Genomic DNA, 26,811 nt, shown 5'->3' with positions numbered 1-26,811 from the left:
GCCACTTTCTCTGATAAAGTATTCAAGCCGTCCCATTTTCTTTTTATAGTAGCCAAGGGAAACATTGGGAATTCACAAGTACAGTTAAGTAATGTACCTAAATATTTATATATGCATTGAAAAAAATACCAAATTATAAATCCAATCAACTGTGATAAAATATTCTCTTGTGTACTGTTGTGTGTGTTAATCATACTTAGAATCAACTAAACTTGTCTCATTTGATGGCATCACGAACTTCCTAGAGTTTTAGTTTTATATTTTTATGTTCATGATACAGTAATTCATATTTCATTAAAGGATATGTACAGTACTGAGAGAGAGAGAGAGAGAGAGAGAGAGAGAGAGATTGAGAGAGAGAGGAGAGAGAGAGAGACTGAGGGGGTATGAGGTTTTTATTGGTAAAATGAATCAGGAAACAGCTGTTTTGTGATTTTGAGGGATTGTTACTTTAACATGAAGTGTTTGTTTACCTTTCTATACCATTGTTACTTTTATGTACAATTAAAAATTCCATTAATACATTCGTTTCTTTTAGCAACTAAAAAATTACTTTCCCAATTCTTTCGGTAGTAGGCTCACTCACGTGATTCTGAAAACGTAAACATTATAAATGGTTGGATGATCGTTTTTTTATATACATATTACAACGATAACAGATCAATAGAATAATACTGTACAGTATAAATGGATTCTTTAAGTGAAATAACATTTTATTTATATTTTGCTATGTTTACTTTAATATTAACATTTGAAAATTAGTAAACCATTTTTTTATCATAAAAAATGTATTTAGTCACAAAAATAACATGAAAATAATTAGCGAATATTTTAGATATGCTCTACTATCATCCTCAAACACTTTAATATTAATTCAGAGTCATCTTACAACATTACCCTTAAAAATACAGCATATGGCTTACAGTTATGTGTGAAAACTAATCAAGTTCCCCCTATTTTCAGTATTCAAACCATTCCATTTTCTTTTTTTACAGTAGAAAGGGGAAACATTGGGAATTCGCATGTAGAGTTAAGTACTGTACCTAAATATTTAAATATGCATTGAAAAAATATACATTTTATTGATATTTGGCTGCGTTTCATTACCAATAATATATTTGAAAATCAGCAAATAATTTTATCATAAAATGTATTTAGCAATGAAAATAACATGAAAATACAGTAATTAGCAAATACTGCTCTATAAAAAATCCAAGAATTATTGATTTTTCGCGATTTATTTGGATTTACATTCCACAGAAAAATCCGCAACTAACTGACACTGTGAATGGTGAAACGCAATAAAGCGGGGGTCCACTGTATAACAGGTACAAATACAAAATTATCTCCTTTTATCTGCCTGCATATGTTAATCATAATAGAAATGGCAGTACAGTATTATTATGGAAACAGTACAGACTTTATAATAAAAACTTATTATACTGCAAATTTTTTAAGTAATTTATATTTTTCCTAACATACAAACCTGAAGTTCTTTACATAGGGTTTTGCTTGCAAAAGCAAGCTAGGACGACCATTTAACTTTCACACAAGGTAGTTACCTACCAACAAGATAGGAGGAAGCTCCACCTACCTGTTAGTCTTGACTCCATTTTGCCTTTTGGCCCACGTACCGGAATGAGGGGTGGCTGAGATGGGACAGAAATGTAAAGAACTTCAGGTTTGTGTGTTAGGAAAAATATGAATTACTCTGAAAATTTGCTTTTGTTCCTACACAAATACAAACCTTCATTCTTTACTTAGGAGACTTAACCACTGGTAGGGGAGGTCCGGACTTCTATGAACCGGCTGTTGGTTCTACCTGGTCTGAAAGAGCTGAGGAAGGAATCCCATACCTCTAGCCAGTTGAACATGCAAGATGTTGCAACTGCTAGACTTCTGGGCATAAATTAATGAGTTTGCTTTCATTACTTTATTGAAGGCTGAAGGAACCAGTATACAACACACACAATACAACTTGCTATTAAAACCAAGGGGTTTGTTTCACTGCCTATCTCTTCTCTTTCTCTGTCCCTTTGCCTAGAGAAGGAGGGGACATGCATCCAATCATTCTACAAAAAAGATGAAGGACAGGATACCCCCCATCATGTACTCATCTGCAAACCTCCTTCGTCCAGCACGTGACAGCTCATTACCTGACTCTGCCCTACATGATAGAAAGGTCAAAGAATAAAAGAGACCAAGTAATTCACACCACACACACACACACACACTCTCTCTCTTTCTCTCTCTCTCTCTCTCTCTTTCTCTCGCTTATTGAGCAACTTAGACAAGATGCTACCTGTCCTCCTAGGGGAGCCAGGTGGGCTACACAACTTGTAGGGCAGCCACCACAGGGCCAGAGGAAAACATGTCAAAGGAATTAATGTCCTGAAGGTAAAATGAGGTGAATGTGGTCTGGCGCAACCACACACCTGCTCATAATACCTGCTGAACTGACAGGTTCTTTTGGAAAACCAGAAACAGGGCAATGCCCCTAACCTCATGAGCTCTCACCAAGACCTTGCCAGACGAACCGTACACCCTTTTGATAGTCTCATGAAGTCAGAAAGAGATCGTGTTCTTGGACACCTCTTTCTTGGCTGAGCCAGTACTAATGATGAGGTGTTGACACTCAAGCCTGACATGTCAAGTTCTCTTGAAATAGTACTGCAGCACAAGCCCAGGAGAGCTGTTAACCAGCTCAGTGGTCTGGTTAAACTAAGATATACTTAACTTCAGCACCCTACCTGGACACAGTAGTATCTCATCCTCATTACTACCAACAAAGTCCTCTAGGGAAAGGATCAAAAAAGACTCGAATCTAATGTCAGACACCAACAGATTCCGAGTCTTCGCTACCAATTCTGAAAAGGCCATGAAGCTAACCTACTCTCTTTGCTGAAGCTAGGGCAAGCAAGAAAACAGTCTTCAAAGTTAGGCATTGTCTGACAACTCTCTCAATGGCCCTTATGGAGTACAGGTTAGCCTCTTCAAGACAAGAGTCATGTCCCACAAAGGGGGCTGAGTTCCCTCGGTAACAAGACTGCTCAAAGCTTCTCTGAAGCATAGAGATCTCTCATGAGGATAAGAGATCAACTCCTTTCCAATGAAGGACCAGCTCTACAGTAAACCCCCTGTATTCACGGGGGATGCGCACCACAACCCCCGCGAATAGCTACAACCCGGGAATGCTTAGAACCCTTGTAAAAACACTTAGAACTGCCTATTTTGATAGTTCAAACACAAAAAAAAAAAAAAATGCTTATAAAGGTATTACCCTACTTATGATGGGGTTAGGTTCCAGAAAAACCCATCATTTGTTGGAAAAAAAGTATCTTGAATATAGCCTAGCCTACACTAGGGTATTCAGTACCATGCATATATATATATATATATATATATATATATATATATATATATATATATATATATATATATATATATATATATATATATATATATATATATATATATATATATATATATATATATATATATATATATATATATATATATATATATATATATATATATATATATATATATATATATATATATATATATATATATATATATATATATATATATATATATATATATATATATATATATATATATATATATATATATATATATATATATATATATATATATATATATATATATATATATATATATATATACATATATATATATATATATATATATATATATATATATATATATATATATATATATATATATATATATATATACATATATATATATATATATGGTAGCCTAGCACACTATAAAGTATACTCTATATATACATGGGATACAGTAGTAATTATTAATATCAGCTAATTCTGGAGGTTCATGCAGAGTGAGTTATGACAATTCAATACAAAGAGAAACCGAATAACAAATAAGAATTAGCTTAGCCTACACTATGGTATATCGTATACATATACGGTAGCCTAGCCTACTGTACTCAATAATGTAGGCTAGGCTACCGTATACGTATACAATACAATCATCAACATAACAAATATGCATCATTTCCATGGATCCTTTAAAATGTTATGCCTTAATTCACTGTATCCAATATTATAGATATTCTTATACTGCTTTTGCATTATAAATTGCAATCATAGCAATCAATGTTTTGGTTTGGAAACCGATTTCACATTAAGTTTATTTTGCCGTCTTTAACTCAGTTCAGAGCACTTTTCTTGCTTCTAGTCAGTATAAATGAATCTCTAGATACTTTATTTATATTGGCCAAGGTTATTTTTTGTTATATGAAGTGTTTTTAAGTTGAAATATAACTTCAATACGTCTCATGTGAAATTAATTTAGCTATTTTTTTGTTAATAGATGACGTTGGCCGTTTGGGGGCATTTGTTTTGTGTAAAATAAATAAAGATTCCGTTCGCTATTTTCACTTGATTTCATCATAATACGTGCTTTACGTATTTATCGTTTATTGGCATAAAAATAGCAGTAATGTGTTCTTTCATGCCCAGTAGTTTTGATTAAAATACTTTCTCTCCTATTTTTGTTACAGTCGAGTTTCATCCATGTTACCGATGCACGATAATTTATAGTCATTAGCAGCTTGAACCTTGTATCCTGAGCTTCAGCTACAACTTGCACCTTAAATTTAGTAGTATATTTCCTTGTCGATCTTTTATCCATACTGAATAAGGGTATAATGTAAAAATATATCAGTTCTATTCTACTTAACATCATTTGTACTATAACTGTGGTAATTGTTTATTACCGTACGATGGTTGAAATACAGGCAAAATGGCTGTTGTTTTCCTATTCAGTGATATGCAAAACAAGTTTCTTGTTCGGTTGTTTATGGCTGCATGCATTTACGCAAGAGTATAACGTTACTAACAAATACTTTTATCATTCTCTTACTTTTTTAACTAGAAGATGGGATAAAGAGATGGAGGAAAAGAAGTTGGTCTATTGTAATTTGGTCTCTTTCACCGCCTGATTGTACGCTGCTGCCTGCGCCCACGCAAAATTTGTAAATATTTTATAAATACATGTATTGTCATATCGGTATTAGTTGCTTGCTTACCCCATTGCAAAATTGAATTATTGTAAGGAGAATCATTGTAACTCGAGCACTACTTGAGTATTTTAACAGTTTTATCACAAAAAGTGCATCTAGTCATGAAAATGAGATGAAAATAGTAATTAGTGAATATTTCTCAGTGAAAAATACTGTGAACAGACGAATTTTCAGCAAATAATGCATATATATATATATATATATATGTATATATATATATATATATATATATATATATATATATATATATATATATATATATATATATATATATATATATATATATATATATATATATATATATATAATATATATATATATATATATATATATATATATATATATATATATATATATATATATATATATATATATATATATATATATGAGACCACAATTACATGGGGGTTTACTGTATAGCCCTTAATGGCTGAGACAGAGAAAAGCTTCCCTCGGTGTAGAAAGACAAGAAAGTTTGATACCTGCTGAAGAGCAGCTTCCAGGTGTGCACCTCATCTCTTGGTTGATGCGTCCAAAAACAGAAGCATCTTGGGAGGGGGAGTGCCAAGTGGCACTCTGTCATCTAACTATCAAGACAGATCTCTCCTTACTTCCTCCAACAGAGGAATATGAGAGAAAGGAGGGTCCCTTGCAGGAGACAAAACTCCCTCTCCTCCACTGAAGAGAGTGAAGGTGGAGCTGCCCATGAGGGACCAGTTTCTCCGACGACAAGTGACCCAGAATGACCTGCCACCCCCGAGCAGGTTGTTCTTGTTGAGACAGGAACTTCTGCCCTCTCTGAACCTGTTTATACGTAAATCCAAAGGAAAGATTCTCGCTGCTGAGTGTCTACCAGCATGGCCAGGTACTTTACCCTCTGCTTGGGCATGAGATCTGACTTCTCAAAGTTGATCTCTACATCAAGGTCATCACAAAACACAAGAAGGCAATCTCTGTCCTGAAGCAACTGCAGCAGTGAGTTCCCCAGAACCAGCCAATTGTCCAGGTATCTCAGAATATGTATCCCATGCGAAAGCGCCAAGCTGAGATCAACATAAACACTTGTGTAAACACTTGGGAGGTAGTTGAGAGCCCGAAACAAAGTGCCCTGAACTGGAACACTGTCCCCCCGAGGGTAAAAAGAAGGTATTTCTGAGAGGACCGATGGATAGGTATTGGGAAATATGCATCTTTCAGACACACTGAAAGCATGAAGTCACCCTCCCTGATGGAACTGACAACTAAGCCAACTGTTTCCATCTTGAACCGGGTCCGGTGAATGAACTGGTTCAACAGAGAGAAGTCAGTGAACTGTGGTCTTACGACCTGTCACCTTCTCCACCAGAAACAGAGGGCTGTAGAACCCTGGAGACTGGTCTTTCACGACTTCCACAGAGCCTTTCCAAAGCATTACGTTCACTTCTTCCCAAAAGTCGAGGTCCTCCTGTCAGCCAGGAAAGTATGTTTGGAATCAGACTGGTCTGAGAGTGAGGGGTGGCAGAAACTCAAAGGGTAGTAGATATCCTACCAAAAGGGCATCCACTACCCATGTCTCCACTCCATCTCGCTGCCAAGTTCCCCAGTGGCTTGATAGGCACCCACCACCATCAGCTTGAAGAGAGGAATGCCGCCCATAGTGTCCTCCTCCTTTCTTCTTTCCCTTGTCCCCCTTCCTAAAATAGAAGGGGGGCTGAAAAGGACACGGCTGCAAACTTTTCACTAACAGGGCAGAAAACTCTGTTCCTTTACACAGGGCTGAGGAAGTCTGGGACTTTCTCTGAATCAAAGAAGGGCCAGTCCGACCTGGGGGCCAGCTGCAGTGCCACACGAAGATCAAGAGGTCTTAGACACTGCCTGGTGAACAAGTATGTCATTGTTGTCAACTCAAAGCCTGTCTACTGCAACCTCCACCTCACCTCTGGCAAAGAGGGGGAGGAGCCAAGTACCGGACCATTCCTGAGCATTAAAGCTGACTTGGGGCCAAGAAACCTTGAGAGTTCAGACAGTATAGCATCTCACCTCTTCAACACCAGGTTTAAACACAGGTTTGCTTTCTGGTGGGCGAGGTAGGTAATAGCCCTACCTCCAGAAAACATCAGTCTCTTAAAACACTGCCTCCTCCTTAGTCGTACGAATACACGAAGTGGAGGCGATCTTGGCCACTGTAAGAGACCAAACACCAATCCATGAGACTGTCTAGAACACTCCCATGGAATTCAATTCCAGTGCCGCTGCCTCCCGCAGCGAGAGGGAGACTCCCTCTGCACAGGGACACTCTGGCAACAGACCAAGACACAGACAGGTCAAGTCCAGGTCAACCTGCATGGTCAGCACTAGGCTCTCCAAGGGAAAGTAATATTTCCTTTGATGAGCTAGACACACAAGAAGTGTCTTGCTGGACCCGATGGAATTACCTTCCCCAAAACCAAGAGAATTCACCTGGTCCAGAACCCCGTAACCAAGCCTAGACCATGGCAAGCCAGTCAGAGCCCTGGGTTCCTTCTGGGGTCCCCAAAGTGACTCGATGGCTGAGGAGCAGTCTGCAAGACAGGCCACGGTCTCTTCCTCAAGATCATTAAAATGCCAGATCATCCTAGTGATCTCCACAATGTGCCTCTACAATTTGGGGGGTCCAAGTCCTGGGGCATAGGACCATCAGGTACCTCCAGGTCTCGGTCCTCTTGAGCTGCTCCCTCTGCAGGAGGAACACTCACCAGAGCCCCCGGGAACTGCTCCACCATTCGGGCATACATCCCATCTGGTCCAAGGAGTGACCCAGGAAAGTAAGTCTCTGTGGGTGAGCTGGGATGGAACAAGAGTGGTCTTGGTCCCAAACCCCGGACCTGCCTGGCTCCTGGCTGCCAGTAAACCCCAAAGAGATGGGGGAGAACAGGTGAGAGATCACAAGCACCAATGCCCAGCTTGTCAAAGACCTTCAGTCTTCTTGGAAGCTAGGGCTCTTACAGGTGAAGAAGACTAAAAGGGGGACCTCCTCTTGCCTGGCCTGGGTGACCTGGCTGGCTGGGATGGGAAACTATCCCAGGACCCCTGAGCTGGTCTCTTTGAAGAGCAGGAGGGGTGGGAGAACACCTGTTTCTCACCTTCTCTAACTGGGCTGTGCTGACAGCTGATCCCAGGTCCATAGACCAGGGACCCTTGCTTGCCCAGGTAGGGGTATACCAGAGCTGGTACTGGTACACCAAATGTCAGGTAGCAACTGCGGCAGAAGACTGGCCACTGGAAGTTCTACAAGACTTCCCAAGGGTAGGCAAGGCAACCGCCTCCTTCCTTTGCTTGCTAGCACTGGAGGAGGCAACAGCACAATACTGTATGAAGATGTGGCGACAACTTCCTTCTCTTCATGGACCTCCTCTTCTTGCTTAGTGCAGTCAAAGTCAACAGGGTGTGGAGGAGAATGTAACCCAAGGAGGACAATTAGGGCAGCACCTGGGGGCACATCACAGATGCCACATGCAGGGTCACCAGAGAAGTAGGGGCAGTCCTAGAGCCAGTGGATACCATGACTGTCAAAGCCGTCACGGTCACAGTTGAAGCAGTTACTGAAGGCCCTTTAAAACTTTCATATGTTCAATCAGAGAGGATACACAGGGGGACCCTGAGATACCCAGGGAGGGCAATAACTCCCAAAGCCCCTGAGCCTCTACAGCACCTGGAATCAAAGCCACCTTAGGTAAGAGCTCTTCCCTACGCCCCGAGAATGAGCATACCCCAGAAGACAACTCCTTCTCTGGGCAAAGAGAGGTTCCAGGAAAGGAACTGGGCTGGTCCCCCCAACTTCCTACCAAAGTAACAGTAGGAGTTGGCGAAGGGAAAACAACTCCCTTGTGAGTGGCAACAGCAGGCAAGAGTTTGGCAGGAGGGAAAAGGTACCAAATATCACACATTTTTAATCAATTTGTATTTTTCCTAACATTCAAACCTGAGGCCTTTATATTGGGAAACTCTCCTGTGAAGGTGGAATACTGGTTATAAAAAAAAAAATTCTGAGTAATAGTATCAAGGTATGGCAGAGGAATACACAGCATCACCCCATGTGGCCAAAGAGTGGGCAGAGCCTCAACTTGCTTGCCCCCAAGAATCCCATGACGCAGCCAGTGATCTTCTAGCACAGGGAAAACTGAATGAGGGGTGGGTGAGGTGAGTCATTAATGTAAAGGCCTCAGGTTTGTATGTCAAGACAAATACAAATTGATTAAAAATTTGTGATCTGTTCCCATATGAATACAAACCTTCAACCTTTACACTGGGAGACTTACTTATTAGTGGGAGGAAAAGTAAGTAATGACTGATTGTAGGTCAGGCTTACCTGGGCTCATTTCCTGACCATTGTTGGAGTATAGGAAGGAGTTGAAAGCCTCTGACTAAGAGGAGAAAAGGTTTTCCTAGAAGCTAGACATCCGAGCTTTTCCCACAAAGGGAATAAGATTCCACAATGTGCCAAGGAAAATGGGATGATTTGTATTTATTGTAAAACCCACAAATGGTTAACTACCTTGATCTATGAAGAGAATACTGTACTCTGTTTAAAGAGGGCAGAATGGTGTCCTTCTATTTCTTAGATTAGCTCACTGTATGAAAAGTAAAGAAAAAAATTATGTCCAACTCACTTGTATCTAGAGAGGTCCATGCTGATTGTCCTCTTTGCTGCTTGCCGGATTGAGAAGTTTAACATTGGGAAGGGATGAGATGTATATGAGTTTTTTGATAAGTATGAGAAGTACTGTAGGCAAAAGTATGGGAAGAATGAAAGTGTGTGGATGAAGCGGCTGGGAGAGTTCTTGGATGGGCGGTTGAAGATGTGCTATAGGAGTATGTGTGAGGGTGAACCAGAGTATGAGTCCATGAAGGCTAGAGTGATTTAGCAGGTGAAGAGAATGAAAGGAAGTGTTGTATACAATAAGGATGATAAGTTTGAGGAGGCCAAGATGAAGGCTGGAAAGGAAGTGGGCTTATGCTCATAGGCTGGAAGCGTTGGCCAGAAGGAAATATGGAGAGGAAGGAATTGAGGAAAACAAACACCTAAGCAGAAGTTCTTGGCCACTATCCCTGAGAAGATTAGGGTAATTTTAAATGGGAAGGAAAAAGATTGGAAGCGGTGGTCGGGAAAGCGCTAAAATTTGGGAGGATGTTTTAGAGATCTTAGAAGATATGAGAGTGGATGAGGGTGAACCAAAGGAAATGTACGCTGAGCCTGATGTGGTAAATGGAAGGACATATAAGGACACTTTGGTGAGTGAGGAGCAAAGTGTGATGCGAGCCTTGTTGTAGGAGTGTATGAAAGACCGGATAGAAAGAGGAAGAAAGAATGCGCAAGTGAATGTGGGGAGTAACGAGAAAAGGAGCTCCAGCAGAAGCCGAGAGAGGTTTAGGAATGGAAGTGTGGGTAGAGCGAATGGAAATTTGAGGGAGAGGCAGATGGGAGTGAGTAGTAGTAGTAAGGGGTGTTTCAGATGTGGAAGGACTGGTCATGTGAAAGTAGATTGCAGATGGGCCAATGGCGAGTGTTTCAGCTGTGGAAAGGGAGGGCATGCGTTGAGGGACTGCCTGCAAGCGAAAGAGTTGAAGTGTTTCGGCTGTGGAAAGATAGGGCATCGAATGAGAGACTGCCACAGTGGAAGGAGAGTAGGGGTAAATGGAAGTCATGGAAACTGTGAAAAGAATGGGCATTTTGCCAAAACATTTAAGAATCCTCAGAGTAAGTGTGAAGGATGTGGAATGGAGGGTCATGTGAAGGAAGTCTGTCATACCAAATCCCAACCTCAGGGAAACTAAATGTGAAGGGAGTTTACCATGATGAGCCCCCTGGTATGGAAGGGACAGATGTATTGCATGTGAGAGAAGGGTTTGTGAGTTGGAACGTCTGTTTTGGGGAATGAGTAGATCGTTGTGTGTGTGTTAGGGTAAAATGTGGTGGAGTGTTAATGAAAGAGTTGATTGATACTGGTTGTAGTGGAAATGTGGCTTTTGGAGAAGCATATGAGAAGATTAAAGAAAGCGTAGCACAGAAGCAGGAATGTGCTGGATATGTGACAGGGACTGGAGGATTGAAAGTAAGGATGTGTGCGAGGTTTGTCGAGTCAATTGCGGTTGCAGGAATAAGGCTGGAGGAGGAGGATTTTTACGCTGTGGACAGAGTGAATGAGAAGTATAATATGTTGCTGGGGTATGCATTTTTTAAGAAAAACAGGTTAAAGGTGCACCCAGAACAAGAAATGATAGAAATACAAATGGGGAATGAAACCAGTGTGAAGTAGCATATGGAGGAGGATGTACAAGTAAGTTTGAAGATGGTTTCTGGAGTGGAAGTGTATGCGATGGAGGATAATAGTAAGCTAGAAGTGCATACAGATGCGAGTGGAGTGTCAATGGGTGGATGTTTGATGCAGAAGCAAGTGGTGAATGGAGTTGAAAGGGATAGAGTGATAGCATATGTCAGTAAGGCGTTTAGTTCGGCAGAGTGAAAGTATTTGACTGTTGAGAGAGAGTTGGCTGCCCTGCGGTTTTGTATGAAAGCGTTACGACCATTTTTGTATGGTGTGAGGTTTGTGGTATGTACTGACCATCAACCTCTAGTGTATCTGCAGAGAAAGAAAGGAGTGGATGCTTGAATTGCGCAAACGGTGGAGGATTTGAATGATTTTGATTTTGTAGTTGAGTACATCCTAGGTAAAAGAAATATTGTTGCAGACATGATGTCTAGACTACCTGGGGAAGGGAAAGAAGAGAAAATAAAAGACATAAGACCAGAGTATCTGCCGAGAGGACTGGTGGTAGCACGTGAGAGTAAGGAGGTGGTGGCTCGATGTTTAGAAGTTCGTGGTATGGATTGAATGATTTGGTAGATGAAGGTTTGAAGGTGTGGGCACCCGGAAGTGTGAATGAACTGAGGGCAGAGGTGATTGAAGAAGTTTGCAAGAGACCTGGATGATTGGGATGTCAAATGTGGAAGAGTATCAAAAGAGTCTGAAGGCTATGATGTGACCTGGAGTAGCCCCATTTCAGGAGGTTATGGCAGCAGTGAGTAAGAAGTATAAGGTGACTGTGTCCATACACATTGGGGGTGAGAACTCTAGAGTGTATCGACATGAGGGAGTGAAAGAGAGTGAGCGTGAGTTGCATCTGCAGTGTTTGAATGGGGTGCACTATAATTAGGTCATAGAGAAAAAGAACTATGAAAGGAAGTATGAGGAGGAAAATGTTGAAGAGAGAATGCCGGAGTTGTTGGATGTGGAAGATGACAGTACGGAAGTAAATGAAGGATGTTTGATTAGTGGAAGAGACAATTGCAATGATTGTGGGAGTAGATGTCAGTGGAGGACAGTATTGTGGTTTGGTTGACACCGGAGCACAAATATCGTTGGTGAACGCACGTGTGATTAGAGATGTTGTGAGGATGAATTGGAATGTTAAAAGGAAAGTGGTGAATGTGTCAATAAGAGGTATAGCAGGAAAATCAGTTGGATGGGAGGAAGTGAGGTTGAAGGTAAGGTTGGGAGAATTTGAGGTGGAAGCTTGTTTTGTAGCAATGGGAGATGAGCAGATGCCATGTTGTTTCCTGTTTGGGATAGATTTCTTGAGGAAGAATGGATTGGTAGTGGATGTTGGGACCGGAGTTCTATTGAAAGATGAGGCTGTAATAGGGAAGATTCAAAGTGAGGCAGTGAATATGGCCAGGTTTGTGGGAATGACTGATAAGAGTCTGAGTGAGGAGGAGGATGCAGTGGAGTTGGACAAGAGTGAGAATGAATTGTTGACAGCAGAGGATGTTGAGGAGATGCAGCTGAAGTGTTTCGTGCTGAGTGAGTTGAGGAGGTGTACTAGAGAGGGAGTGCCTGGAAGACGATGGCCTTTGTTGTTGAGCAAATGGATAAGGTTTGTTGAGAGATTTGTGCTGTGTGAAGGAGTGATGTATTTTTCGAGATAAAAAATGGGAGAGTTGATGTATGTTCCAGTGTTCTCGATGAGTGGAGCAGTAGGGATGTGCATGTTAGTCCATGAGAAATATGGACATATGGGGAAGTTCAAGTTGATCAAGTGTATGAAAGAGTGGATGTTTTCCCCGTATTTGAAGAAGATTTGTACGGATGTGGCAGTCACATGAGAAGAATGTCAGAAGGGAAAGTATCAGAGAGTGTATGCTAGCCTACCCGTGTTGAAGTTGAGTATGAAAGAACTGTTTGAGTTAGTGGCGATTGACTGTGTGGCTTTGCTGGTAACTGCGAGAGGAAATGTAGGAGTGATTGTTATGGTAGATCATAAGAGTAAGTTTGTAAGTTGTGCAGCTGTGAAGAATAAAACTAGTGAGAATGTTGCAAGAGTGGTCAGTATGGTCTTGTTGCCTGCATGTGTGAGAAAGCCAGCAAGAATGTTGAGTGATAATGGGCCAGAGTTTCTTGGTAGACCGTTGAGCAAATGTTGAAAGAATGGGGTATCGAGCATGTAGTAACAACTCCATGCCGAGTGCAAATGGTTTGGCGGAACGAACCATAAGGACTCTGAGAGATGTTACGAATGTTGACTGACAGAGAGAATGAATGGGATTTGTTGTTATGAAGAGTGGTAGTGATGTATAATGGGTCAGTACATAAAAGCACTGGCATACCTTCCAAGTATGTAACGAACTACGAGAGGTATGTGAGAGCGAGGTTGGATTTGAATGAAGGTGAGTGGGATATGTAGAGGCAGGCAAATGAAAGGTTTGAGAGTTTCAGAGTGGATGACATGGTGTTGAAGGAAGTTGTTGAGAAGGGAAGATTAACAGTGAGTAAGATGCATAGGAAGTATGAAGGTCGGTATGTAGTGAAAACAGTTTGGTCTAATGGATTGAGTTATGTGCTTGAAGACGGGAATGAAGAAGGAAATGTAAGGGTAATACGAGCGCATTATAATCAGCTGAGAAGAAGGAGAGAACCACCTAAATACATACTAGAGGATCGCATTAGGAAGCTATTAGGGGAGGAAAGGGAAAAGGAAAGTGAAGAAATAGAAGAAGATATAAACTGGGGAGATAAACAGCTAGTGTTGGTGGAACATAGGAGAAAACCTAAAAGGAGGTGTAGAAAGAGTAAGGGTACAGTTACTGAGTTGCTTGCAGAGTACCCGAGATGGGTTGTTTGATTTTGAGGGGTTTGACAAGCCAGTAGGCATGAGAGGTGAGAATACCCTTGCAGTGTTGTTGGGTGGTAGTGAGAATGAGGGTGTAATTAATTTTGAAGGATTTGAGTGGGATGTGGAAGGAGTGAACTTGGTGAGTACAAGGAATGTGGACAAGGATATGCAAGAGTTGGGTGAACTGGAAACAACGCCAAGTTGTGAGGAAGACGGTACATATAGTGTGTGTGTTTCCTTTGAGTGAAAGGTTGAAGGAGTGAGTGTGGAAGTGATTGTGGGTGAGAGAGAGTTAGCAGTGCTGGAGAGTGTAAGTGGAGGAGTTTTGGATAGCTTGAGGCAGAGTGTGAAAGAAATAAATGAGAGTATGGAAGAGATGATAGCAGCCATGTCAGGTGTGAGTGAGGTTGGAGCCGACGTAAGTCTCCAGAGTTTGAATGAGTTTGGTGTAAGTAGTCCGAAACCAAGGCTAGGTGAGTCTAGTGTGGTTGGAGTGGAAGTGAGTGAAGAATAGGTGGTGCATGAGAGGCCATGGACCCAAAGTCAGGGTCCAGTTCCAGAGTATGAATGGGTGGTAAGAAAGGGATTTTGAACAAAAGGAAACAAGATTTCCTTTATTTTAGTAAGGGGGAGTATGGTAGGCTAAGTTTGGATTTCTATGATGAAAGATGATTTGTGTGAATTGATTATTTCGTTTTTGTTGTTGTGATTTTTTATTACAGTATGTTTATTTTGTGTTTTTGTTATGAATGTCTGATGTATGTTTTCATGATGTTATTTTTCTTTTTTATTAGCATTTTGCTTGCGTTAAGTATATCTTAGTTTAACCAGACCACTGAGCTGATTAACAGCTCTCCTAGGGCTGGCCTGAAGGATTAGATTTATTTTTACATGGCTAAGAACCAATTGGTTTCCTAGCAATTGGACCTACAGCTTATTGTGGAGCATTTTGCTTGAGTGTGATAGGGTAGAGTAATTGGCTTCCCTTCACCTGAACCAGAAGAAGCTTTACCTGGAATACGAAACTGACGTTGGCTACTACCAAAGTAGTCGAACAGTTGGTGAGATCGAACCATTTTCAAGTGCCTTAGTGTGAAGTTTTTATGTCAGTTACTTGAGACAGTGACTGTCCTAAATGGGATCGGGGTTAGAGAAAGTGCCTAAATATCTGTAGGCTGATTTTAACGTGAATGAGATCTCAGATTCCCGTTTGGAAGGAGAGAAGGGCTTTTGTGTAGAAAATGACTGCATGAAGAAATTCCAAGGTAATTTCTGCCCTCAGCTTGGATGTCACAGCTAAAATAAACTCTGTAGTGATCCCCAAATTGTGTGTTGACTTCTGTGATTTTCTTGGATTATTCTGAGATGAAGTGCTGAGAGAGATAAGGAACTTGAATCGGATATATGCCAGAGTTGGATTATTTGTTGATAATATTTTGACTATTGATAGTATTAAGTTAGGCTAAGTTAAGTATAGGAGGACTATTTTTGGTAAACTTTAGTGGTAAGTAGGAAATAAGTTAGATAAAGTATTGAGAGATGATAATTGCTAAACTGAGGCAAATGTAAATAAAATTAGGATAAGGTTCTTTTTGAAGGTCTTCAGGTCACTGTAATATTAAGGTTAATAAATTAGGACAGGTGAAAAGTTTTCTTTAACATCTGAATCTGTTCCTATCCTTCTGCACCAATTGTGTCAAATAAAAAAACCCCTATAATGTGGCCACAAGGAAGCTATCCTGAGGTTCTGGGAAGACATTACCCTGTTGATTACCTGCCAAATCAGGCAAAAGGATGGAAAGGCGTAAACGTTCAGGTTGTCCCACGGATGTTGGGGAGCATCTTCCGCCGCTGCCCAAGGATCCGGAACTAGCGAGAAGAATACTTCCAGTTTCCTGTTGAAACGGGTAGTGAATAGATCCACCATTTGTGTCCCCCCAAAAGGAGAAACAGCCTTTCTGCCACTTCCTGGTGCAATGACCAGTCTGTCCCCAAGACTTGACTCTGAAGACTCAATTTGTCTGCCACTACTGTACGTTCCTTTTGCCTGGAATGTACCTGGCTGACAGAACCACCGAGTGGTTTAAACCCCACTGATGTAACTGGACTGTCAATTCATGAAGATGGTAAGAGACTAGCTCCCTCTGCTTATGTATGCAAGCCACTACTATGGTGTTGTCAGACATCATGACCATGGAATGCCCTGCTACCTGACCCTGAAACTCCTGAAGGGCTAAAAAGGCTGCTTTCAGCTCCAGGACGTTGATGTGAAAACATTTTTCTTCTGGGCTCCAAACTCCAAAAATCAAAAGATCCTCCATATGAGCCCCCCACCCCTCGGTTGAGGCATCCAAAAAGAGAAGAATCTCTGGAAGAGGAGCATGAAGGAGCATCCCTATGGTCAGGTTTCTGTTGTCCAACCACCATACCAAGTCCTGTCTCACTTCCTGTAAAAGAGGGACAAGGAAGAATGGAGGATCCCTCTCACCGGGGAACAAAACTCTTTCAATCTCCACTGTAAAGAGTGGAGGTGAGGTTGGCCAAGAGGGACGAGCTTCTCCAAAGATGACGGGTGACCTAGAATGACTTGCCACTGACATGCAGGCTGTTCCCATTTCTATAAGAATGACCTCATGACTGGTTTGAACTTCTCTATTCTCGGATCTGAAGGAAAGACCTTCAACACGACTGTGTTTATCAATATACCCCGGTAAAGGGTCCTTTGGCTGGGAACAAGATTCGACTTCTCCATAGTTATCACAACCCCCAGGCTGAGAAAAAACTGAAGATGGTCTCTGTCCTGGATCAACTTTACCTGAGAACTTGTTAGTACCAGCCAGTCGTCTAGGTATCTGAGAATGCGAATCCCTTAAGAATGAGCCCAAGTCGAGACCAGAGTGACCACACTTGTGAACACCCAAGGGGCAGTCAAGGGGCCGAAGCATAGAACTTGAACTGATAAACTGTCTCTCCCAGAACGAAGCAAAGGTACTTGCCAGATGACTGGTGAACTGGGATTTGGAAGCAGGCATCCTTCCGATCTATTGTCAACATGAAATCGTTCTGTCTCATGGCAGCGAGAACTGTATGGAGAGTTTCCTGATGAACAGATTCAGAGTTGACAGGTCTATCACTGGTCTCCAGGCACCTAATGCCTTCTCTGCCAGGAAAACTCGACTGTAGAAACCCATGGAAGGATCCTTCACTATTTCCATAGCTCCCTTCTCCATCATCTCCCTCACTTTGTCCTGAAGAGCCAGATCCTTTGGCGAGCCTGGAAGGTATGTCCTCTGACGGAGAGGACAATCTGTGAGAGGAGGACGAAAGTCGAAAGGGAGTAGATAGTCTACCCGAAACACATCTACTACCCAATCTTGCGCTCCTAGATCCTGCCAAGTTGCCCAATGGCTCGCCAGACATCCCCCAAACCAACGGCAGCGGGTGGGGAGGAGAGCTCTCTCTAGTGCTTCCCTCCTCTAGCTCTACCTTTGCCTTCCCATGTGCCTCTAGATGGTCGTGGCTGAAAGGGATACTGCTGAGAGGAGGTCTTAGAGGTCTTAGAAGGGGTTGTCGCTCCCTACGAGGACCCGTTGAAGGCTGAGGTTTCCTCTGCGAAGAGGGCTGTCTCGCTCTAGCTACAGTATGTTAGAAAGAGCAGGACCTGATGATGTAGAGACCGTTTGAGGAACTAGCCAGCCGTTGTTATCAGCTCTTCATCTATCAGTTATGGACTGGACCAGGTCCTTCAACACAAGGAAGAAGATTCTAATAAGGTTCCGTTTCTTAATGCAAACATGGACTCCGAGCTGATGTATCTAGACACCCTAGAAAGAGCGGAGTCCCTCCTCTTCAGTAGCCAATTAGCTAACATATTAGCCGATAAGTGGGTCAGAAAAGAAATGGTCTTGCCCCCAGACTGAAGATGAAAGAAGGACGCAACGAAATTTTGCCTACTGCCATACACCACAAGCCTAGCCAAGATATTGCTTGTAAGACTATAGAAGCTGAAGCCTCCATAGACGTTGCCTCCTGGAAGGTAAAAGAAGTGCTGTCCCCTTTAAATTGATCTAAAGAAAGATTCGGACCCAACCTAATGAAGTCCGATTCCAATTGTCTGGGCTGTAGGATGACTCTTGGCGTGGCATAAAAACACCTGTGCCTATGAAGAGGAGGTGGCAGTAACTTGCGAGATCGCCCAGAACATAGTGAATTGTCTTTTTAACAGACAAAAGCATCCACCTGTTCTAAGGTGAAATCAGCAAGATTGGCCAAGGGTAACCCTACCAAGGTCTTTGCTTCTTTCTTGGGGCCTAAGAACTTCTCAAGGCCCGAAGATCGGTCTGAAGGGGCAGTAGCAGTTTCCTCCAAGTCGTTGTACTTCCTAATCACCAACATTCACCGTACGTCTTGGCCAACTCGTTAGCGTCAAGATTAAGTGGAAGAGGGTCTTCGAATTCCAAACCTCTAGAACTCTTATCAGTTCTATCCAAAAAATCTCCAACTTGAACCTCATCCCTTTGAATGACTGGAGTGTATTTATGTTCAGGACCTAAAAACTTCGAGGGAGGTGCAAAAGGATGAGAATCTGAATAATCAAACTCATTTTTTGGGCAAAATGAAGACCTTTCCTTAAATCCCTTGAATCCCCAAGAAGTCAAAGGAATTAGAGATGGAGGCCAAGAAGCAAAAGGATCTCGAGGAGAAGCAGGTCAATGAAGTTTACGTGAACGACAGGAGTGTAACATCTAGGAGAACACTCCCTACTGCAAGAGCAACAAGAACATCCTCTACTATATAAGCACTGCCGAGACTGCTGTTGCAGCTGAGCAGGGCTTCTGTAGTGTGGGGAGTTGTCGCGACCACGTGATTGTGGCCGAGACAGATGTTGCGGGCTGTAAATGAGATGATTCCCATGGGGAAGGGTCACGTCCTCGAGGCCGATGCGGCGAGATTACTGAATCAGGTGAAGCACAACGTGGATGAACGGCTGTACGTGCATGAATGTCATGGTTGGGAAAACTAGGCTGAAAAGAAGGCTGCGGTTGTACAAGATTAGATTTCTTGACAGGAGCCTTATCACCTTTTCGCCTCACGGTTCATGGTCCAATAGTCAATTCTGTATAGCTTGAAGGAGAAGGAATAACTATCACTTCAGGCAGGGCCTGATCTGCTGCTTCCATAGTCACAGCCGTGATCAAGCAGTCGCGATGTTTCTTCTTAAAAACGGTCATGGAGAGAGCGCCTGTGGTCACCTTGGATGGAATGCGACTGTGCTGAGATGAACTAACACCCCTGCCCCACTGAAACAGGAGAAGGATAGCAGGAAACCAAACGTAGACCGCAATTCTTCTTAAGAGGAGAAAGTGCAAAGTCCCTCTTCCTCCATCTTCTCAGGACAACACAAATCCAGGAAGACAATGAGTCTTGAGAATCCGGAGATGGAGATCTGAGGCACCTTCCTCTAGGTATCGTAGAAATGGAGCGCTCGATCCTCTCAAGACTGCAACCCTCTTCAATAAGGCCTGAAGAGTAGAAGCAGTAGACAACAAAGGACCACTTGTCTGGGGATGGGACAGAGCAGCCGTACCCGGAGCATCATATGAAGAGGGAAACACTGACGTAGAAATGCGGCCAGAAGCCACGGCCGATACACAGAGGTCGATGTGGAAGTCATTCATGAAGACAACACAGCACACGAAATGTTCCCAGAAATAGAAGATGCGAGGTGGGGCGACATCAGATGAGAAAGTAGTCCCTTCAATTGCAGTTCTCTGGGGAGGCCTAAGGTTAACTAATACTCACGGAGTGTGGCGCCATCAATGTCCGAACCTGGAAGGAAACCACAAATTGAATCTTGTCCCCCAACCAAGGAGGGAGGGGTGGCATCCTTAACCCACCCAGGAGAAGGGAGAGAAACGACAATAGGATCTCCCGAACCCTCTTCAGAAACATCCACTGAGGAAACAGTCGAGGAACATGGCACTCTACATATGGACTATTTTGATTGCACTCAAGCTTTCAGCATGAGGCAAATAGCATACTGAGAGGAACCTATTCCATGGCCTGTCCTTCCCTGGACAGCTCCTAAACACCTGAGACTTCTTCTCTGATGTAGTACGCTTTAGTAATTGAGAGGTTTGCATTCTGCAAATTACTAAAAAACAAACAACAACACAGAAACATTTTACAATGTATGAGGAGCCATTTATACATATATATACATGTGTTTTCTGTGAAAAAGTTCAACTGAGCAAATATTCCTCAAGTGATTTGTTTGACTCATATGCATTAAAAGTTTGTTTTTCTGTATAATTGTATGTATATACTCATTTTATTGTGTGTATTTTCATGTTAAAGGAAAAAGGTGTATAGAGAACTGATGATCATCAAGTTGTATACTGTCTATTTATGAGTGCCCTCTGGACTGATTGTACAGTAGGTTAGTATGTGGTTAGGTTAGGACTGATCCAGTAAATTATTGGCCACAGGAATACAGAGGTAACTTGTGCTGGTTATGAATTGCTTGTAAATAAAACAATTAGAAAATAAATTTAGCTAAAGTAGCAATTGTATGATTTACTCCCCAGAACTGTTGAAGTAAAACCACTGCTCTTGCACCATATCCTCAATTAATGACACTGTTCCCAAGAGGGAAAAAGGAAAAAAACACAACAGTGTGGGGCCAGTGTAATGAGAAGAGGAAGAGTGCTATGGGGTTAAGCAATTTTGAGAGGGAGGAGGACAGTAGTATATCTAGTATATCAGTGAAGCAGTTGTAAAAGTTGTTGAGAAATATATATGCTGATGGTTGTAGTGGAAGTAGTGTAAACAAATAGGAAAATTTGGAATTTGTCACAAGGTACAGTAAGGTAAAGAAAATGGAAGGATTACAGCGAAAGGTGAAGCAGCTAAGGGAGTCCTTAAGGCAGGAGAATGAAACAATGAAGAAAATGTTGAAGGAAATAAAGGAATCAGTATGATGGAAGAGAAGTTAGAGAAGATACAAAGGAAGTTCAGTGCAAGATTAAGATCTGGAATTAGTAAAAGTGAGGAAATGTAAGGGATGGCAGGAGTAGAACAGATAAAATAGACCCCAGACTACAAGGAGCACAAAGATAGGAATAAGATTGTAGGAAAGGATGAGGGTGCAAAAGATAGGAGAAAGATTGTAGGAAAGGATGAGGGTGTACAAGACAGGAAAAGTGTAAGCAAAGTAAAATCAAGAAAAGGACAGAATAGTACACAAGTTAAATTAGAGTAGGGACTCACTATATACCCTGTTGAGTGAGGACAGCTGTGAGTCAGAAGTGAGTGAAAAAATGGACAGAGAGATAGAAAGTTTGAGTGATGAAGGAGTGAAAGAGGTACACAGGAGCATACTACTCAGGGAAGTACCCAAGATATGAAAGTACTTCATATCAAGTGAGAGGGATATAAGTGACTTTTGTAAGGCGTATGAAAAGTACTGCTTGGAAAAGTATGGGGATAGTTAGCATCATTGGTTATAAGGATTGGGCGAGTTTCTGGAGGGTAGATTGCTAGCCTTTTATCCAAAATCATGGGTGCAGGAAGACAAACATATGAAGTGGTGAAGGGGAGGATGACTGATCTGGTGAGACGAGGTGGAAGAGGGAATAAGGTGTAAGAGGAAGAATGAGTTTGAGGATATACAGATGGGAAAGGAGATCCGAAAACACGTCTGCAATGCATGAAGGCCAAAAGCAAACTGGAATGTTTACATCCAGGCAGGTGGGTATTCCTGCCCACCTGACAGTAGTTACTGCCTGACCACCTTGTTCAAGAGTTTAACGGCCATGTCCAGTTTCACCATGAGTAATTCCTAATGTAAACAACCGATGGTTTGTATATCATGTTGGAACAACAAGAATTTAACAATATTTTTAACTTTATATAGGGATATGAAAAATCCCACACAGTCTGTCGTAGTGATGCATCATCACTTACGAATCCTGCTCCCAGACCATCCTCAAATGCGTAACTACAAAATTAATTCACAATATTCAGTAGCTATCTTCATCATAACACTTAATAGCACATATAGTGTGTCCTCAACTTACGGTGCCACCGACTTACAGCGATTTGATCTTACAGCACTTTTTCAGTGCGTTTTACATCGCCGTATCTCAATGTTGCTTAAAGTTATGGTGTTGTAAGTGCAGTTGACAGTGCTAACAGCAAGAAAAGGCATCAAGTTAATGGTGCTTACAGTGCTGTAACTTGAAGCAACATTAAGTTATGGCACCGTAAGTGCTGTTAAAGCGCCGATAACGGAGAAAAATCGACTTATGGAGGAAATCAACTTATGGCGTGGCGCTGGAACGGATCCCCCGCCGTAAGTCGAGGACACACTGTATCTTAAAACACAGAGTGAAGTCAGAGTTGGGAGCTTGTTTTCTGTTCTAAAATTGGATTTATAAATGTACAACTACAAACTGATGACAACATCAGTAGCAATAAAGAACAACCCTCTCCAAGATCAATATGATAAAACGTATCTTATAGTCTTATCGGTAAAATTCATATTTGTTTAGCAATGATTATTATTATCATCATTATTGGTATAATTATTGATTTAATTATTGTTAATTTTGGTGTTATTATTACAATGACACCAAAAATAATAACAATACAGTAAACCCCCTGTATTTGTGGGGGATGCGTCCCAGACACCCCCGCGAATAGCTAAAATCCGTGAATACTTACAACTCCCCCCCCCTCTGAAAGCGCTTATACCTGTCAACCATGAAAGGTCAAACACCAAAGTATGCCTAAAAATACCAGCCTACATCAAATATACATTAAACTATTACCTTATTACTGTATTAATCTTTGAAATGATACTATTAATATAATTTCCAAGCCATCTTAAACATTTTATTGTTACATTTATACATGCGTACTGTATAGCTTACAGCTGTAGGTGAAAATAACCCTACGTATTCAGCCACACATATTTTCTTTCATATAGTTACAAGACGTCCTGCTTTCTTTTCAAAGGGAACCACTGGTATTTATACGTAATTCACAAGAAGAGAGAGACAAAAAAAAAAAAACCTATGCACATTTTAAAAAATTTAATACTACGTACATATTAAGATTACTACACATGTAAATCATACGGGTACTCACCAGTGATGAATGTTGATTAAAGATGATGATGAATTAGCTGTGCAGTCCGATGAATGACGATGAAGATATGAATATACAGCAAAGCAGAGGAGTTACAACTCATCTAAGAGCGCCTCTTCACCTTCAGGAGGCGCTTCGAGAGGCACTTCTTCAGTTGATTTGGGAGGCACTACTTCAGGCGATTGTGGTAGTGCCTGAGGCACTTCTTCAGGCGATTCGAGAGGCACTTCTCCAGGTGATTTGAGAGGCACTATTTCAGGTGATCTGGGAGGCTTTGGAGGGGCCTTCTTCATCCGTTTGATGAACATGGAGATAGGCAGCTGCTGTCGCTGCTTTTTCATGGTGGTGAGGGCCTGATTATAGGACTCAAATGCTAAATCAAGGATGTTTGAAAACTTTAAAGTGCATTCCATACAAGGATCCTGTGTTGAAACATACTCCTGCGGATCCTTGATCATTCTCTTAAAGTGGGACACACGTTCCAAAGTCAGGCCGCCCTCCTCTTCCTCCTGCTCCTCCCCTGAACCTGGCGTATCTTCTTCCTCACTGGCAGACTTCATCAGCTCTTCCAAATCCTGGTCCGTCAAGGGGTCAGAGTGAGCATCAATGAGGGTGCTGACTTCATCCTCGGTGATGTCCTCGAAGCCTTCTCCACCTGGAATCCTCACCAACTGGACAGCCTTATTAATGGCCTAATGTTGAATTTCTTCAGAAGAGAAGCCCCTGTAATCATGAACACACTCTGGCCACTTGTTCCAGCACACGTTCAGGGTCTCCTTCTTCATGTCATTCAGTGATTGGCTGATGATGGTCAGACGTGGCAATCGTGAATTTACGACAATATTCTTTTAGTGTAAATTCACTGTCATTGTCATCTGCATTCACAAGGTGCTGGAGGGAGTTCCCGGTATAGAGTAACGGCACGGATCACGCCCTGATCCATAGGCTGGAGGAAAAAGGTGGTGTTGGGAGGGAGGAACTCGAGCTGGACTCCCTTGTAATAAAGACCAAGAGGGTGGCCACCAGCATTATCCATAATCAGCAACACCTTGAACTCCATGCCCAAGTCATTCAGGTATTGCCTAACTTGAGGGATGAAGCTCTGATAGAACCAGTACTCTGTAAGGACTTTGGTGATCCAGGCCTTAGGGTTATGCATCCAGAACACAGGAAGCAATGCCTTGTTCTTATTCTTGAGGGCCCTGGGGTTTGCAGCCTTGTAAATGAGGCCTGGTTTAAGCATGAAACCAGCTGCATTCCCACACATGAAGAGGGTAACCCTATCCTTCTGGGCTTTGAATCCGGAGGCTTTAGCTTCGTCCTCCATAAGGTATGTCCGGGAAGGCATCTTCCTCCAGAGCAGGCCAGTCTCATCCATATTGAACACCTGTTCTGGATGGGAGCCCTTCTCCTCGATGATTTTCTTGAAGGTCTCCGGATATTTCACGGCTGCTTCAATGTCTGCAGAAGCTGATTCCCCATGCAATGTATGAGACTTTAGGTGGAACTGCTTTTGAAATCGGTGGAACCACCGCTTGCTGGCCTGGAAACCTTGAGGTGCTGATGATGGTCCTGCTTGGGGCTCCTCCCCTTCTTCTTCTTCTTCTGCTTATGTAGGCGCTGGTTCATTGAAGCCTAAGAATTCTAATTTGCCTTCTTCAAAGCCTTCCTCTGCCTGTACTACGTCATCGCCTCCGTAGATAACTGCTGGTAGAGTTGTCGCGCTTTCTCACGAATGACGTTGGAGTCAAGGGGCACGTTCTTCTTCCGGCAGTCCTTTATCCAGAATGCCAGAGCAGATTCCATCTTCACGATTGTTTTATCCAGCACTGTCGCAACTGTCTTTGCACTACCGAAGTAGTTCATACTCACAGACTTGTGTATCTCCGCCTCTTTCTTCTTGATATTTCTGACTGTGCTCTCATTAACATTAAAATGGCAGCCAACCACAGCAAAACTTTTGCCCTCCTTTAACATATCAAGAAGTTTCACCTTCTCCTCGAGTTTCATAACAGTCTTCTTTCTTTTAGACTCTTTGCCAGAAGTCTTAGAAGAAGCAGGGCATTTTTTAGGAGGCATTTTAGGGCCGAATACCACTGATGCACAAAGATTAAAAACCAAACACAAAGATGTGCGATTTCACACGGTAAGAAGATGCCTCGAACTATGCATGAACTGAGAAGGATGCCGTGGATGCGGTCTCCCAGAATTCCATGTTCGCAAGTTGGTCGTGAATGTTCAGCCAATGAGCGCCAAGTGAACAGCCAATGAGCACCAAGGAAAATGAATGGAGCTTCTGGATTGGCTGCTTTGCAGATGACAGCCAATAGTGTGTCAAGTATCATTGGTCCTGGGTACACAGCGTCTAGCATCTCAAGTTCTTTATATTTGAGGAAAGGTGGCTTGGGCGAAGCACTTTTAAGAAAAACAAATACAGGCAGTCCCCGGTTGACGACGGGTCCGGCTTACAACGTTCCGAGGTTACGACGCTTTTCAAATACAGTAAACCCCCCGTATTCGCGTTCTCATGGTTTGCGGACTCACGCATTCGCGGGTTTCTCTGTGGAACATATCTAGCCATCATTCGCGGAAAATTCGCCCATTCGCAGTATTTTTCACTGGGAAATATTCACCAACTACTGTACTTTCATATAATTTTCATGACTAAATGCACTTTTTGTGATAAAACTATTAAAATACACACGTATAAGCATTTTTACAGGGTTTTTCTTGGTTTAAGCTATCAAAATGGGCAGTTCTAAGTGTTTTTAGAGGGGTTTTAAGCATTCGCGGATTGGACCTATTCGCGGGGGTGTGTGGGACGCATCCCCCGCGAATATGGGGGGTTCACTGTATATTCATCAGAAATTATTTCGTGGTTTACGACACGTTCCGGGGTTACGACGCACCGTACGCCGATCTGACGGAAGAAATATGGCTACAAAACTGCAGAATAATCAAAACTTGGAAGTTTTTTTGATGAAAAACTCAATAAAAATGCAGTTTACATCGTTTTCAATACACCCAAAGCGTTAAAAATTATATTTTAATGATAAAATAAAGTTTGTTCATACTTACCTGGCAGATATATATATAGCTGTATTCTCCGAAGTCCGACAGAATTCCAAAAATCTCGCGGCACACGCAGTGGGGCCAGGTGGTTAGTACCCATTCCCGCCGCTGGGAGGCGGGTATCAGGAACCATTCCCATTTTCTATTCAGATTTTCTAGTGCCACTGTCTCCTGAGGGGAGGAGGGTGGGCACTATAATTATATATATCTGCCAGGTAAGTATGAACAAACTTTATTTTATCATTAAAATATCATTTTGTTCATGCGACTTACCTGTCAGATATATATATAGCTGAATCCCGCCATTGGAGGTGGGAAGAGACAGAATAGGATTTAGGAAACAAATATATGTAGGCGATTGACGCCTTGGTTCCTTACTTGTTAGC

The 26,811-nt window shown here is 42.1% G+C and overlaps 1 protein-coding gene across 2 annotated transcripts in view; it reads right to left on the bottom strand.

The window, feature by feature from the left end:
- Fnta (farnesyl transferase alpha) overlaps positions 1-26,811 on the bottom strand; it is a 185,806-nt gene that overhangs the window by 118,036 nt on the left and 40,959 nt on the right. The gene's annotated exons all lie outside the window — the stretch shown is intronic.

The sequence above is a fragment of the Macrobrachium rosenbergii genome, chromosome 11, assembly GCF_040412425.1.
Source record: "Macrobrachium rosenbergii isolate ZJJX-2024 chromosome 11, ASM4041242v1, whole genome shotgun sequence".
Lineage (NCBI taxonomy): Eukaryota > Metazoa > Arthropoda > Malacostraca > Decapoda > Palaemonidae > Macrobrachium > Macrobrachium rosenbergii.
Note: the sequence above shows the minus strand (reverse complement) of the source record. Positions and strands in the feature narration are given on the sequence as shown.